The 14,052-nt window shown below is 36.9% G+C and overlaps 1 protein-coding gene across 3 annotated transcripts in view; it reads right to left on the reverse strand.

The window, feature by feature from the left end:
• Positions 1-13,693, reverse strand: part of LOC106092422 (uncharacterized) — a 182,588-nt gene extending 168,895 nt beyond the window's left edge. For 2 of the 3 annotated variants that reach the window (XM_059369422.1, XM_059369421.1), the window contains exon 1: positions 12,891-13,693. The gene's annotated coding sequence lies outside the window, so the exon portion shown is untranslated. The remainder of the gene's footprint in view (positions 1-12,890) is intronic. The other variant, XM_059369420.1, reaches the window with a different exon arrangement.
• Between the last annotated feature and the right edge of the window lie 359 nt (positions 13,694-14,052).

Raw genomic sequence — 14,052 nt, forward strand, 5'->3', positions numbered from 1 at the left:
TAACCTGATATAGCTGCCATATAAACCGATCTGGTATCTTGACTTCTTGACCCCTAGAGGTCGCAATTATTATCCGATTTGCCTGAAATTTTGTACGACGGAACCTCTCATGACCATCAACAAACGTGTTTATTATGGTCTGAATCGGTCTATAGCCCGATACAGATCCCATATAAATCGTTCTCTCTATTTTACTTCGTGAGCCCCAATGGGCGCAATTCTTATACGAATTGGCTGAAATTTTACACAGGTCTCCAACATATAATTTAATTGCGGTCCGAACCGGACCATATCTTGATATCGTTTTAATAGCAGAGCAACTCTTTTCTTATATCCTTTTTTGCCTAAGAAGAGATGCCGGGAAAAGAACTCGACAAATGCGATCCAGATTCGGCCCGGCCGAACTTAGCACGCTTTTACTTGTTTGCATATAAAACCAAGGCTACGGTGTTGAGCTTCCATGTACACCGGTCCGCCGATTTGGGTGTGAAGCCCTTAAATACCGCACCTATTAACCAATTTCCAGAAATAAACCCAGCTAAATAAGTTTGCTGATATCAGCAAATACCAATTTTGTAACTATTGAAGGAAACCTTTTCAAATTTATAAACTTTAGAGCAATAATTAACACATTTCTTGTGACTATACATTTTTGCTTATTTCAGAGGTAAATTTTTTGTTTAATAGCATAAATATGAATTAAGAAAATATGTTAGTAAAAGAAAACAATTAAAAAAGCGTTAAGTTCGGCCGGGAACTTTTGATACCCACCACCTCGGGTATATACGTAAACCACCTTTCGTCGAATATCGAAATATGTTCCGATTTGGACCAAATACTAATAAATACAAGTCATTGTTCAATTGTTTATAACAAAATATTGATCTTTTAGTAGCTATATCTAAAAATAAACCGATCTGAACCATATACGACATGGAAGTCGAAAAGTCTAACATAAGTCACGGTGTCAAATTTCAATGAAATCGAATTATAAATGCGCCTTTTATGTGGCCAAGACTTTAAATCGAGATATCGGTCTATATGGCAGCTATATCCAAATTTGGACCGCTTTGGCAGAAAAATGTGGCAGAAAAATGTCGAAGAGCCTAACTAACTCACTATGCCAAATTTCGTCGAAATCGGTCAATTAATGCGCCTTTTATGGCCCCAAAACCCTAAATCGAGAGATCGGTATATATAGCAGCTATATCCAAATCTGGACCGATCTAAGCCAAATTGAAGAAGAATGTCGAGGGGCCCAACACAACCTACTGTCCCAAATTTCGGCGACATCGGACAACAAATGCGCCTTTTGTGGGCTTAAAACTTTAAATCGAGAGATCGGTCTATATGGCAGCTATATCCAAATCTGGACCGATCTGTGCCATATTGCAGAAATATAGCGAGGGCTTAACATTAACAATTCCGACGAAATCGGACAATAAATGCGCCTTTTATGGGCCCAAAGCCTTTAATCGAGAGATCAGTCTATATGGCAGCTATATCCAAATCTGGACCGATTTGTCATTTGTATCATATTGCAAAAAATTGTCGAAGAGCCTTACGCAGTTCAATGTCCCGAATTTCGGCGACATCGGACAAAAAATGCGCATTTTATGGGCCCAAAACCTGTTATCGAGAGATCAGTCTATATCGAGAGGCAGCTATATCCAAATCTAGACCGATCAGAGCCGAATTGAGGAAGGATGTTGATGGGCCTAACACATCACCCTGTCCCAAATTTCAGCAAAATTGGATAGTAAATGTGGCTTTTATGGGCCTAAGACCCTAAATCGGCTGATCGGTCTATATGGCAGCTTTATCCAAATCTGGAACGATCTGGGCCAAATTGAGAAACGATGTTGAAGGGCCTAACACAACTCACTGTCCCAAATTTCAACAAAATCTAATAATAAATGTGGCTTTTATGGGCCTAAGACCCTAAATGGGCGGATCGATCTATATGGGGGCTATATGAAGATATAGTCCGATATAGCCTATTTTCGAACTTAACCTGCTTATGGATAAAAAAAGAATCTGTGCAAAATTTCAGCTCAATATCTCTATTTTAAAAAGACTGTAGCGTGATTTCAACGGACGGACATTGCTAGATTGTCTTATATTTTTACGCTGATCAAGAATATATATTCTTTATAGGGTTGTACAATATATCTGCCAAATCGGATGAGAATTGCGCCCTCAAGAGGCTCAAGAAGTAAAGATCCCAGATTGATTTATATGGCAGCTATATCAAAACATGGACCGATTTGACCCATTTATAATCCCAACCGACCTAAACTACTAAAAAGCGCCTAGCTTTACTCCTTCGAAAATTAGCGTGCTTTCGACGGACAAACGGATGGACATGGCTAAATCGAGTTAAAATGACATGGCGATCAATAATATATAGACTTTATGGGGTATTTCGAGGTGTGACAAACATAATGACGAAAATAGTATACCCACATCCTATGGTGGAGGTATAAAAATGACTACGTCAATATAAACGCTCTTAAGTATAAAAATATGAAATTTCATCCAAATTGGATAACAGAGTCGAGGGTCAAGCGTATGGGTTAAAATTTTTTTTTTTAAATATTTATTGAAATTGTCTATAGAAAACATTTTAGTAGGCTTAAACCAATGTTGCAAAAAGATAACAGCTAAAAAATCACCCTTTAAATGTCCTCCGATTTTCACAATTTTATGGGCTTTGCAAACACATTTATCATCCAATCCAGAGTATCGAATGGCACGACTTTGGCCCGTACTTACTTGTTTCAGTATAAGTTAGTAATATACATGTAAATATTCGTCAACTTAGGTGTGATTTTTAACAGTTCATTAATTTGGTCAAATCATATACATAAATGCTGTTGCCGGGCAGATATATGCAAAGCTGCGTGCACTGTGGATAAAACACTCTTATACACCAATCGAAATTCGAATTCTGTAAGCAAAGACATATCTAATTCCTAGTCTAGTCTATGGGTGTGAACTTTTTTCAAGCTGCGATTCACTAAGCCAACGAAAATTAAATGTAGTATTCAACAGCATTATAAGGTATGTCTATGGTATAAGAAGGACTCAACATGTTTCTTACTTGGCTACTTCCCTTTGTGGCTGTAGCTTCGCCGATCTACTCAGAACTATATCTCTACTATTTTTAAATTAAATTATTTGGAAGCAAACACCTAAATACCTCTATGACAAATTAATATTTGCCCGATCTTGAAGAGGTAGAAAACTTGTCCCTTTTAGAAGAAGGATCTTAGTATCTGGAAATTTTATACGAGTACCAAACGTCTTTGGAATACTCTTCCTCACAATATCCAAAACATCAGCAACGCGTCAATTTTTAAAAAACGACTTTCAATTTTTCTTCGAAATAAGCTGCTTTCAATTGCATATTCTTCTTTTTAACAATAATATTTTCTGACCTATTCTAAAGTTTATTTTAACTATTTCACAAAATTCTAAAGTTAATTTACTCCCTTAAAAATTGTTTTAATATTTCTAAAGACTGTTCCTATAAGCCTGCACTATAACTATAAAATTTAATCTTGTTGTGTAGGTATTCATTAAATAATTAAATAAAAAAATAAAAGCGCAATGCGTTAAGGACCTCAACTGGCTTACTTAGAAAGTACTATTCCGAAATTTGGAGGTCGTGTCGGTTGAAAAAATACAATTGCTTTCAATCACATTTTTGTTCTTAGACCTTTTTAAGCAATACGTAACCAAACTGAAACATGTTTACAACGGAGGATGTAAATTTCTTTTTTGTGCAATAAATTATCATCAATGACAAATTACAAATTCATTTTAAAACTGCGAGAAAAGGTTTGCATTACACAACAAGTGCAATGAATTTCTATCAGCAATGGAAAATAAATAATCGCATTCAGAAATACAAATCGGGATGTGATCAAGCAGCAACGAGAAAGAAGATATGTCTATTGGTTCCACTCGTTAGCAGAAAAGATATTTGTAAAAACCCTTTAGATTGCTGATAAGCATATCTGCTAATTCATACTCATCCCTAATCTTTGTTTTTTGACATATGAAGTTCAAGATTAACAAATAAACTTAAACTTATTTTGCAAAATTATGTGGCCTAGTCCAGACTTGAAGAGGTCTACCGCTTTGCTGAAACTGGCTAGAATAGAAGTCTCAGTCATTGTGTATATCACGATCGTCTGATCGGAAAACATTCTGACAAACTGTACGTTGCCAGTAACGACTTTTGTGACTGTGAGGACATCGAGGAAGGAGAGACTATAGAACATATGCTGTGTGCTTATCCGGCAATGGCAGTCAGAAGGAGTTCCACATTAGGTTCTCATTTCTTTGAGAACTTGTCTAAAGCGATCTGGACTGTTCAACGGTAGGAACTAGAAGGCATCTTCCTTCTGCTAATCCTGTGGTATCACAATGGACCAAAACGTCTATGTGAGTCTGATGGCAGACCGCCACTTTAACCTAACCGATTCAAGATGGAGTAATCTTTGATGGGCGATGTGAAGGTAACAGAGGGGCGAATATACGTTCTGGGTTCAACTGTGAAAGATTACGCTATAGGTTCCACGGTTATTTCAGAGTTGTTAGATTGGAGGAAATGCGCAGAATGTAGGTACTGTTGGATGAATCTTTGTAACAGAAAAAGGCTTGCATTATACAATGCTGAGTTTGAAAAATTGAGTAGTGTTAAGAATTAATTAGTCGGGTTTTTGGGAACTCACGAATAAATTGAAGGACACACCACCTACGACGGGTAATAATTAAGTCCTAATTCATTTCGCGAATATTTCAGTGGTTTATTATCATGCAGTTCTCAAGCTAGATGTATAGAATGAGTGCTTCCATGCCTGATAGACTCGTTTTTCGAGCGCCCTTTGATATGCATGAACCATTATTTGTATTCGGAAATGGTAAGGATAATAAAGACCAGTTTTTTGATAGAATCCGGTTCTAGTTCCATAAATATGCTGTTGATTTTTCTGCCACATTCGAAATGGTGCTGCGGAAATGGTGCTGTTCTATAAAACATTCGAAATGGTGCTGTTCTATAAAATGCCCACAATGGGACTTTCTACAAAGATGATTAATATATAGCTCTTGATCTATAGTGACACTATAAGTCAGGTGTGGGATAGTTCGACCCTGGCTGCACCTTTTGAGGCTACTCAGTCTGTTGCTGTTTTTTTTTTTATCTGTACGACGTACACGGGCGTGTGGATTGGAGAGATCCATATTAGGGTGCTTGTGTATGCCGATGGTATTGATCTCTTATCGGACTCTCCTAGGGGACTGCAGTCGATGATAGATGCTCTGCATGATTATTGCTCTCTATGGGGTCCAAGTTTGAATCTGACCAAATCTGAGATTGTCGTCTTTAGAAAGGGACCTAGGATCAGTAACAGTCAGTCTTGGTTTTACGGCAATCGGCCCATAGAGGTCGTAAATGATTACAAATGTCTCTGCATAAATTTAGCGTATAACCTGTCCGTTGGGACAGGCTTCAATCTGCTAAGAGTGTCATAAACTCGACATGGCTAAGCTTCATCCACAACGGAAGAACTCGGATATCGAAAAAAATGGTTATTTTAATATAGCTGCGAAGTTCTTTACGGTGCATTGGTGTGGGGAAATGATGGATATGAGCAAGCAGAAAATTTTTTAGGTTCTTTGTCAAAAAATGCTTTACTTTCCCAGTGATACACCCAACTATATGTTGTCTATCGAAACAGGACTCCCTAGTATGTACTCGGAGATGCTGAAACTAAACTACACTTTAATATTAAAAAAAGTTCTCACGATGCCAGTTGACAGACTACCTCGTTTGCTCGCGGAGAATACAATAAGCACTGGCGTTAACTGGACAAAGACTTGATTTTGGTCTTAGAGGTAGAGAACTAGTTGTGTTGCACAGGTCTATGCTGCTCGACTTTGTACGACGTAATAGAATGTTGAACAAGGAAGGGGCTTCACAATTCCACGACCCCTACCCATATCTTGAATATAATATTTCTCTATATTTAGTGCAAATTAATTCCCCGAAACTAATCAGCTTGATCTTTCGTACCAGGGGTGGTCTCCTCAACCTCAATTCGAAAGCCTTCAAGAATGATAAGAACGGAAATTGCTCTATTTGCAATTTACAAGTGCCTGAAACCTATATTTGCATACGGAAGAAGACAAAGTTTTGGGAAAAGCCCAAAGACTTTAAATGGGTGTTTGTTATATTAAATGGAGAAAAGTTTTCACTCCTCGGTATTTTTTTAATGAATTCTGTGAATTACCATCAACAAAGTATACATGTGCGATCCCACAAAACCCATGCCGTTGGGGCGCAGGGCTAGTAACTAAGAATTACTCTAAGAAACAAAGGAAGAGTAAAAACGGATCCCCTAACGTTGACGACCCACGCCATCGAAATAAGGACCACGATTTGCTGATCTGCACCTAGAATGTATGAACTCTGTATAAAGAAGGCGCAGTATACGCGCTGGCGGATGTATTGGAGAAATACAAGGCCGAAATACATTACCGTTTAACAGGAAGTGCGATGGACCGGGAATGGCGTCAGAACAACACCAATCGGTGACGATCTATACTATAGCGAGGCATGAATTTGGCTGTTGATTTGTGGGTAGTCGGAGACTGAAACACCTCGTCTCAAGCTTTACTCAGCCGGCCATAATCCGCATAAAAGCCAAATTGATCAACATCAACCTTATTTGTGCCTATGCCCCGACGGAAGACAAGGATGAGCAGACCAACGATATTTTCTACGAGCACTTAAAGAGAGAATATGACAGCTGCCCCGCCCATGATATTAACCCAGTTTAGTCCACTACTCCTTCTTGTTATGTAATCGGTTCCCTGATAAATAAGGAGTACACTCGGTGTTTTGATGTAGTATAGATCCCGAGAAATCGGGGTTGAAAAAAAAAGATGGTACAGACATTATATTTAATATCAAAAATAAATATTGTTTTCCTTTTTGTTTTAATTTTTCCTATCTTCTGGTGGACTTCGTTCGCCAAGTCATTGATGCGAAAACGCAACACCTATCGAAAATGGGTTAAACTCGTTCTGGGAGATTTTAATGTGAAGATAAGGAAGGAAGTCATCTTTAGTCCAACCGTCGCAAAGTTTAGCCTCCACGAGATAACGGCCGATAATGGGATGTGGCTAATAGATTTCGCCGCAGCAAAAAACATGGTATGGGTTGCCCAAAAAGTAATTGCGGATTTTTCATATAGTCGGCGTTGACAAATTTTTTCACAGCTTGTGACTCTGTAATTGCATTCTATCTTCTGTCAGTTATCAGCTGTTACTTTTAGCGTGCTTTAGAAAAAAAGTGTAAAAAAAGTATATTTGATTAAAGTTCATTCTAAGTTTTATTAAAAATGCATTTACTTTCTTTTAAAAAATCCACAATTACTTTTTGGGCAACCCAATAGTTAGCTGCACCAGATTTCAACATAAAAATATTCACAAAGCCACATGGCTGTCAACCAATCAAAACACGAGGAACCAAATTGATCACGTTGTGATAGATGTAAGGCATTTATACAACGTGTTAGATATACAATCGATCCGTGGAGCGAATTACACTCGGATCATTACCTTGTAGCAGCAAAGGTTCACACCCATTTAAGCATGGCGAGGAATGTACGTATAACACTGCACGGAAGCTGGACATTGAAAAGCTGAAAATACAACAGATGTCAACGCCATACCCCACTCGACTGACCAAACTGCTTGATGAAAGCACTCCTTGTTCCGACGATATAATGGCGCAGTAACAAATTATTGTCCACTCCATGGAAAATGCCGCGAAATCCGTACTTGGGTACCGAAAGTCTTCCTCAACAAACCCATGTTACTACCAAGAGTGTCGAGATGCTTTGAGCAGCCTTTGAAAGAATAGAAACGGAGTCAGATAAAACGAAATGGATGGTGTCAACTCCCAAAAGAACTACATCTTTAAGATAGTTAGCAACTTTATCCAAGATAAAGAAGAATAACAATACTGGCAAACAGATGCTACTTTGGATTAAGTAAGCAGTTTAGAAACAAGGGCATCTCTCGACAGTCGAAGTTTACACTATACAAGATACTGATATTACCCGTGTTGTTGTATGTTTCTGATGCTTGGGTACTTGTGAAAGCAACGAGGTAGTGCTTGGAGTGTTTGAGAGAAAGATTCTTAACAAAAAATATGTAACAGTTTGCGTTAATGAACCACGTCGTATGAACCACGAGCTGTATAACGACGACAGCATAGTTACACATATCAAAATACAACCACTGCGTTGGCAAGGTCATGTTGTCAGAATGTATTAAGAAGCTCGAACAAAGAAGTCTTTTGAAGGTAAACAAACCGGGACGACCAAAAACGCGATGAAACAATCAAGTGGCGGGAGACACATCGAAACTTGATGTCGAAGATTATAAAATGAGGGCAGAAGATCGAGGCGTCTGAAACGCCAATGTACGTTCGGCTAGTGGCTAATTAATGTAATGTATGTATTTGTATTCATTTATGTATTTGTAATCATTGACATGAACTTCGAATATATCTGTTTAGAGGAGCTTTGGGGTTGAAGGTTCCCGTTGGGTACTTGGACCCAAATTTTAATTCCATATTCGTTTCGAAAATTGATTCTAAATGAATTTGATCAATGGAAAAAATACCTGAAGCAAAGCCTGAAGGGGCCCGCTGGGTACTTGGACCAACATTTTAGTACCATATTCGTTTCAAAAATTGATTCTAAATGATCATTGGAAAAAGTACCTGAAACAAAACAAATCAATAAAATATTTACATAGCTAATTGAATAACTAAATAGTCCACATTTGTTTTTTTTTTCACCTTTCGCCAATCTGACACACTCCATAAATGTTATGCCAAATTATATTTTCATTAAGAAATTGCTACGATATATATATATTGCAAATGAATTATAAACAAAAAATTTCCTAACCATAATGTTACAGAAATCCGCACTTCGTTACTATAATGGAGTTTGAACCAGAGAATTCCACAGTTAGTCTGAATATAAATAAATACTGGCAGACAATTAATGAAAAATGCCATGCATAAAAGGACCTGACGTTATTAGTCGCTGGAGGAGAAAGAAACCTAAAATATAGAATGATACTGACTACTTAACGCATTCAAGTTCCTTACAGAAATTTAGATTGACAAATCGATCAAGAGGACAAAGAGATTCCTAGAAAGCAACTCTATCGTTGATTTTATAAATCTTTAAATTGATGGTCCGGTCTCGAAAACGGGTCCGCTCTTTGTAAAATCTGAGTCTGAGTTAACAGCTTGAAAATTGTACACTAATGCTCTGAATGAACCACATCAAGCACTGTACAGTTAGGGTCCCAAAAAACTGGTCCGGAGATTAGAAGCCTATTTGGTTATATTGACTCCTAAAAAGGTCTACAAATAGAAAATAGTCGTCACATATAATACTTAAATTTTTTTCGGGTTTGTCGGAAATTTAGTATATACAGTACACTTATGATCTTTTTAATATTCACGAGTATATAGATCCGGTAAAAACAAAAAAAAAGCTATGGTGGTGAGTTACCAAGATTTGGCCCAGCCGAACTAAGCGTGATTTTACTTGGTTCGTATTCCTTCATATAGTTTGATGTTCGTAGAATTACGAAATGTTATTTTATTATACCGTTAAATAAGGGTAAAGCCAATAATAAATTTTTTAAATTAAAAATTAGTTTACTAAAGGAAGAAAGGTTTGTTTATAAAAATTTTTATTGAAATTTGTTTATAGAAAAAATAGTTTGGGACAGATTTTAAAGAAATTTTGTCTTAATTTGTGATTACAGAAGGCGCGACATTCCATTATCGAAAAGATCATAAGATAATTGATTTGATGTTAGGCACGAAATCAATGGATTTCGAGTGGTCCACCAGCGTAAACATTCTAAAGAAGCTTAATGTGCATTTTTAAAGAATTCGGCATCCTAAATATTGATAAAATGAATTTTAAAATTTTTAGTTATTTCATGAAATTAAGTTTCTAATGTTAGAATTAAGCATGAATCCATATGATATTAAAGGGTTTTTAAAACTGTGTTAATTTATTGAAGAGACGGCAATTTATGTAGCTTGATTCCAATCAGATCAAATACAACAAATAGAAAAGGCAAATCAAACACGAGCTTTGAAATCGATCGTATCGTTCTGTAGAATCATTCAATAAAAAAACTGTTTTTTTTATATTTTAAGTGGATTTGTTTTACAAATCATATATTGCTCGACATCACGCTTTGAGTTCTCCTTCATGTATTGTAAATAAAATATGAAAATTTTGTAATACGTTGAAAAAAAGTTATTGCAATTTGCAAATCACCATCATTTTAATTTCAAAACTTTAAAATTCCTTTTATACCCTCCACCATAGGATGGTCATTTCTGTTTAGAACTCCCCGAAATATTCGTCTAAAACCCCATAAAGTATATATACTCTTGATCGCCATGACATTTTAAGACGATCTTGCCATATCCGTACGTCTGTCTGTCGAAAGCACGCTTACATTCGAAAGAGTAAAGCTAGGCGCTTGAAATTTTGCATAAATTCTTCCCATTAGGGTAGGTCGGTTGGAATTGTGAATGGACCAAATCGGTCTATGTTTTAATATAGCTGCCATTTAAACCGATTTTGGGTCTTGACTTTTTGAGCTTCTTATCTGATTTGGCTAAAATTTAGCACGAAATGTTTTGTTACGACTTCCTACGACTGTGCTTAGTATGGTATAAATCAGTTAATAACCTGATATAGCTGGCATATAAATCGATCTCCCGATAAGACTACTTGAGTTTCTAGAGGGCTCAATTTTTATCCGATTTGGCTGAAATTTTGCACAAAACGTTGAGAAACGATTTCCAACAACTGAGCTACGTTTGTTCTAAACCAGTCCATAACCTGATATAGCTGCCAAATAATCCGATTTCCCGATTAGACATCTTGAGATTTTAGAGGGCGCAAATCGTATCCGATTTTGCTGAAATTTTGCACATATGATTATGCTATGACTTTCAACAACTGTGTTAAATCTAAATCAGTCCATAACCTGATAAAGCTGCCATATAAACCGATCTACCGATTTGACTTCTTTGACTTCTGGCGCAATTCTATTCCTTGATCAAAATCAGTCCATATCCTGATATAGCTGCTATATAAACCAATCTCCTGATTTGATTTCTTGAGTCCTAGATGCATATGCATATGTCGTTGTGGTATGACTTCCAACAACTGTGCGAAGTATGATCTAAATCGGTTCATAACCTGATATAGCTTTCATATAAACCGATCTCTCAATTTGATTTTCTGAGCCTCTTGAGGTCGTAATTATTCAATTTGTCTGAAATTTTCGAGGTAATATTTTTCTATGACTTGTACGGCATGACAAGCTCATATATCTTTGAAAAAGTCATTCAAAGAACTTGAGATATGCGATCCATGGTGAAGGGTATATATGATTCGGTGTGGTCGAACTTAACACTATTTTTCTTGTTCATTATAAGCTACTGGAAAAAATGCTGCGTTCGTCACGTAGCGTGCGTCACATAGATTTCAAGGCTTTAGACAAAAAATTGTAAAAGTTGGGTTCTTAAGATACAAACTTAAAATTGTTGTTTGTTCATCTTTAAATCATTGAATATCATTTTTTTTAACTGCGCAAAATTAGCTTGAAACGGCCAAAATATACACTAACCTCGAAGAACACATTTTTTGTAGAGCGCCTCACACATTTTTGTAACCATTTTTTTTACAATATATGGTAATTTTTTTTTCATTCGAAAGCATTTTGAAATCGTTTAATTCACTATGAGTAGAATACAGAAATTTTGTTCTCATAAAAAAAAAAAAATAAAAAAATAAACATTTCAATCAAAAATTGCGTTCGTTTCACCTGGATTCCCCCACATATCACATTAATCACCAAAAAATTGAAAATTGTTGGCTCTTTAGCTCCTTAAACTTTAATTTTTACTAATGCACATATAAATATTGTCTATCGAAATTTAAAACATCCACAGAAATTAGGTATAGCGGTACTTTGGGTGAAGTTGAAACAGGGAATAGGCTATGGAATGGCAAAGTGTTCAAAGTAGTGAACATTATGTCGTTTAATTGTTGTTCTGTTACTGGTCTCATGGAAACAGCATTCAGATCGAAGACGGTAAAATTTTGTTTGCAACAATAATTATTTGTTAAATATTTGCTGGTTTAGCTGAAAGGTGCTGCATTTCGTTTTGTGTAAATATTCTGATGTTTTAGAAAAAAGTGTTTTCTATTTCTTACTGAAAACAAAAAAATCTAGATGAATCTCGATGATCTGAGATCATAGATGGTCCACTCGCGGCTTGGATGTACACCTTGCACTTCTCAGTAAGCTCCCAGTGCACATAGATGAATTTAGAGTGTAAAGTCCCTCACATATGCTGTTTTCTATCTGTTCTTATTGTGAAATCGTTGTTTGTACCTGTAGAATAGCGAACATTTTACCATTACAAATTCTTTGTGCAGAAGGGCATCGCAAATGCATACATACTCAAATACAAATGTTAGAATATTGCGGTATTGCAAACTGATTACTTGAAAAATAATAAAAAAATTTTCATAAATATTATTCAAATCACTTAATCGATAGTTGTTGTTGGCTGCACTAGTCTTTATTGCAATTGTCTTTGAGCAGATGGCACACAAGTGTGGAATGATGTTGTGGGCGCTGCCCTCAAGCCCATTAACTTCTGCAAATCGATCAATAGTCAGGTGTTCTTGACTTCGTTTGCAAAGAAAACAAAACTAAATTTTTGCTGAAATGGAAAAACCTACCTTTTCACCATTCTCTTGCCTTGTATCGAATATCAGTTTATAATAAGAAGAGGGCGTCTGCCATCCGCATTGCAGGGCCCTTTGGGAGGGGGAGGTCACTTTCGATTGTTTGCTTGCTTTGCTTCACTCTTTGTTGGTTTGAATATTTTTGTTATTCGGAAAATATTGGCAAAACGCTTAGCGCGCGCGACAAGCTCTGTGAACTACTGCGGCCAATGAGCGACGGCAACAATAACGAAAATAACAACACCCACAGGTTTTCAAAACACTCTTGCTGTCGTTTAATTATTTTGCTTGATTTAATTTTATTTTTATTGCCTTTCTCTAAGCGATTTGATTTTCTTCTTTTGATTTTGCACAATTTGTAAACGAATGCGCGACCAAGAGCTATTGCATTCGGCCACACTTCCACAATAAAAGCGCAACGAAGAAAAAATTACAACACTCGGCACTTTTCGCTTTCTTTTGGATTTAAGTTCTAGTCGGTGGTGTTGCCTTGAGTAAATATTCAAAACTTAAGATTGTCGATAGTTTTTGTTTTGTTTTGTCTTTTTTTTTTAATTGTATTTGCAAGTAAAAAATCGTTGGTTTCTGTTTTTTAGCGATTGAGATTTTTGTTTTTGGAGTTTGCACTCTTCACAGTGCCAAGACGATGCAGACTGCAACACTTCTAACATCGGTGTTGCTGGTGCATTTTGCTCGATGCGAGAGACGTTCTTCGGTGTTGCGTGCACTAGCGCCAAACCCGTTCGGTGCATTTGGTAGTCGAATACAAACTGAATTTTCAAAAACCAAAATTCTTATTTACGTAAGAAAAAGGCAAATTTCCATCCATCCATCCATGCACTCGGTACGTACGTACGTCGTGCTAACGTATCCATCCATCCATCCACTCACACAACAGCCAGCTAAAGCTGCTCAGCTCGGCTGGGAGTACCAAGCAGCAGCAACAGCAACAGCAACAGCCAGTCAGTCAGCCACAGTCAATGTTGAGGTGGCTAGGGCCACATGCATGTTGCCCGAGTGCCGGTTAAAACGGCATAACTGGATGACAGACTGGCGGCTTGGAGTGGGAAGACGAAGTAAGTTGTTGATTTGACTGAGTGCTGCGTGTGTTGTTTGGTCGACCATTGGATGCCTATGGAATGTGGAGGGGAGACAA

This window comes from Stomoxys calcitrans, chromosome 5 (assembly GCF_963082655.1).
Source record: "Stomoxys calcitrans chromosome 5, idStoCalc2.1, whole genome shotgun sequence".
NCBI classification, from domain to species: Eukaryota; Metazoa; Arthropoda; class Insecta; order Diptera; family Muscidae; genus Stomoxys; species Stomoxys calcitrans.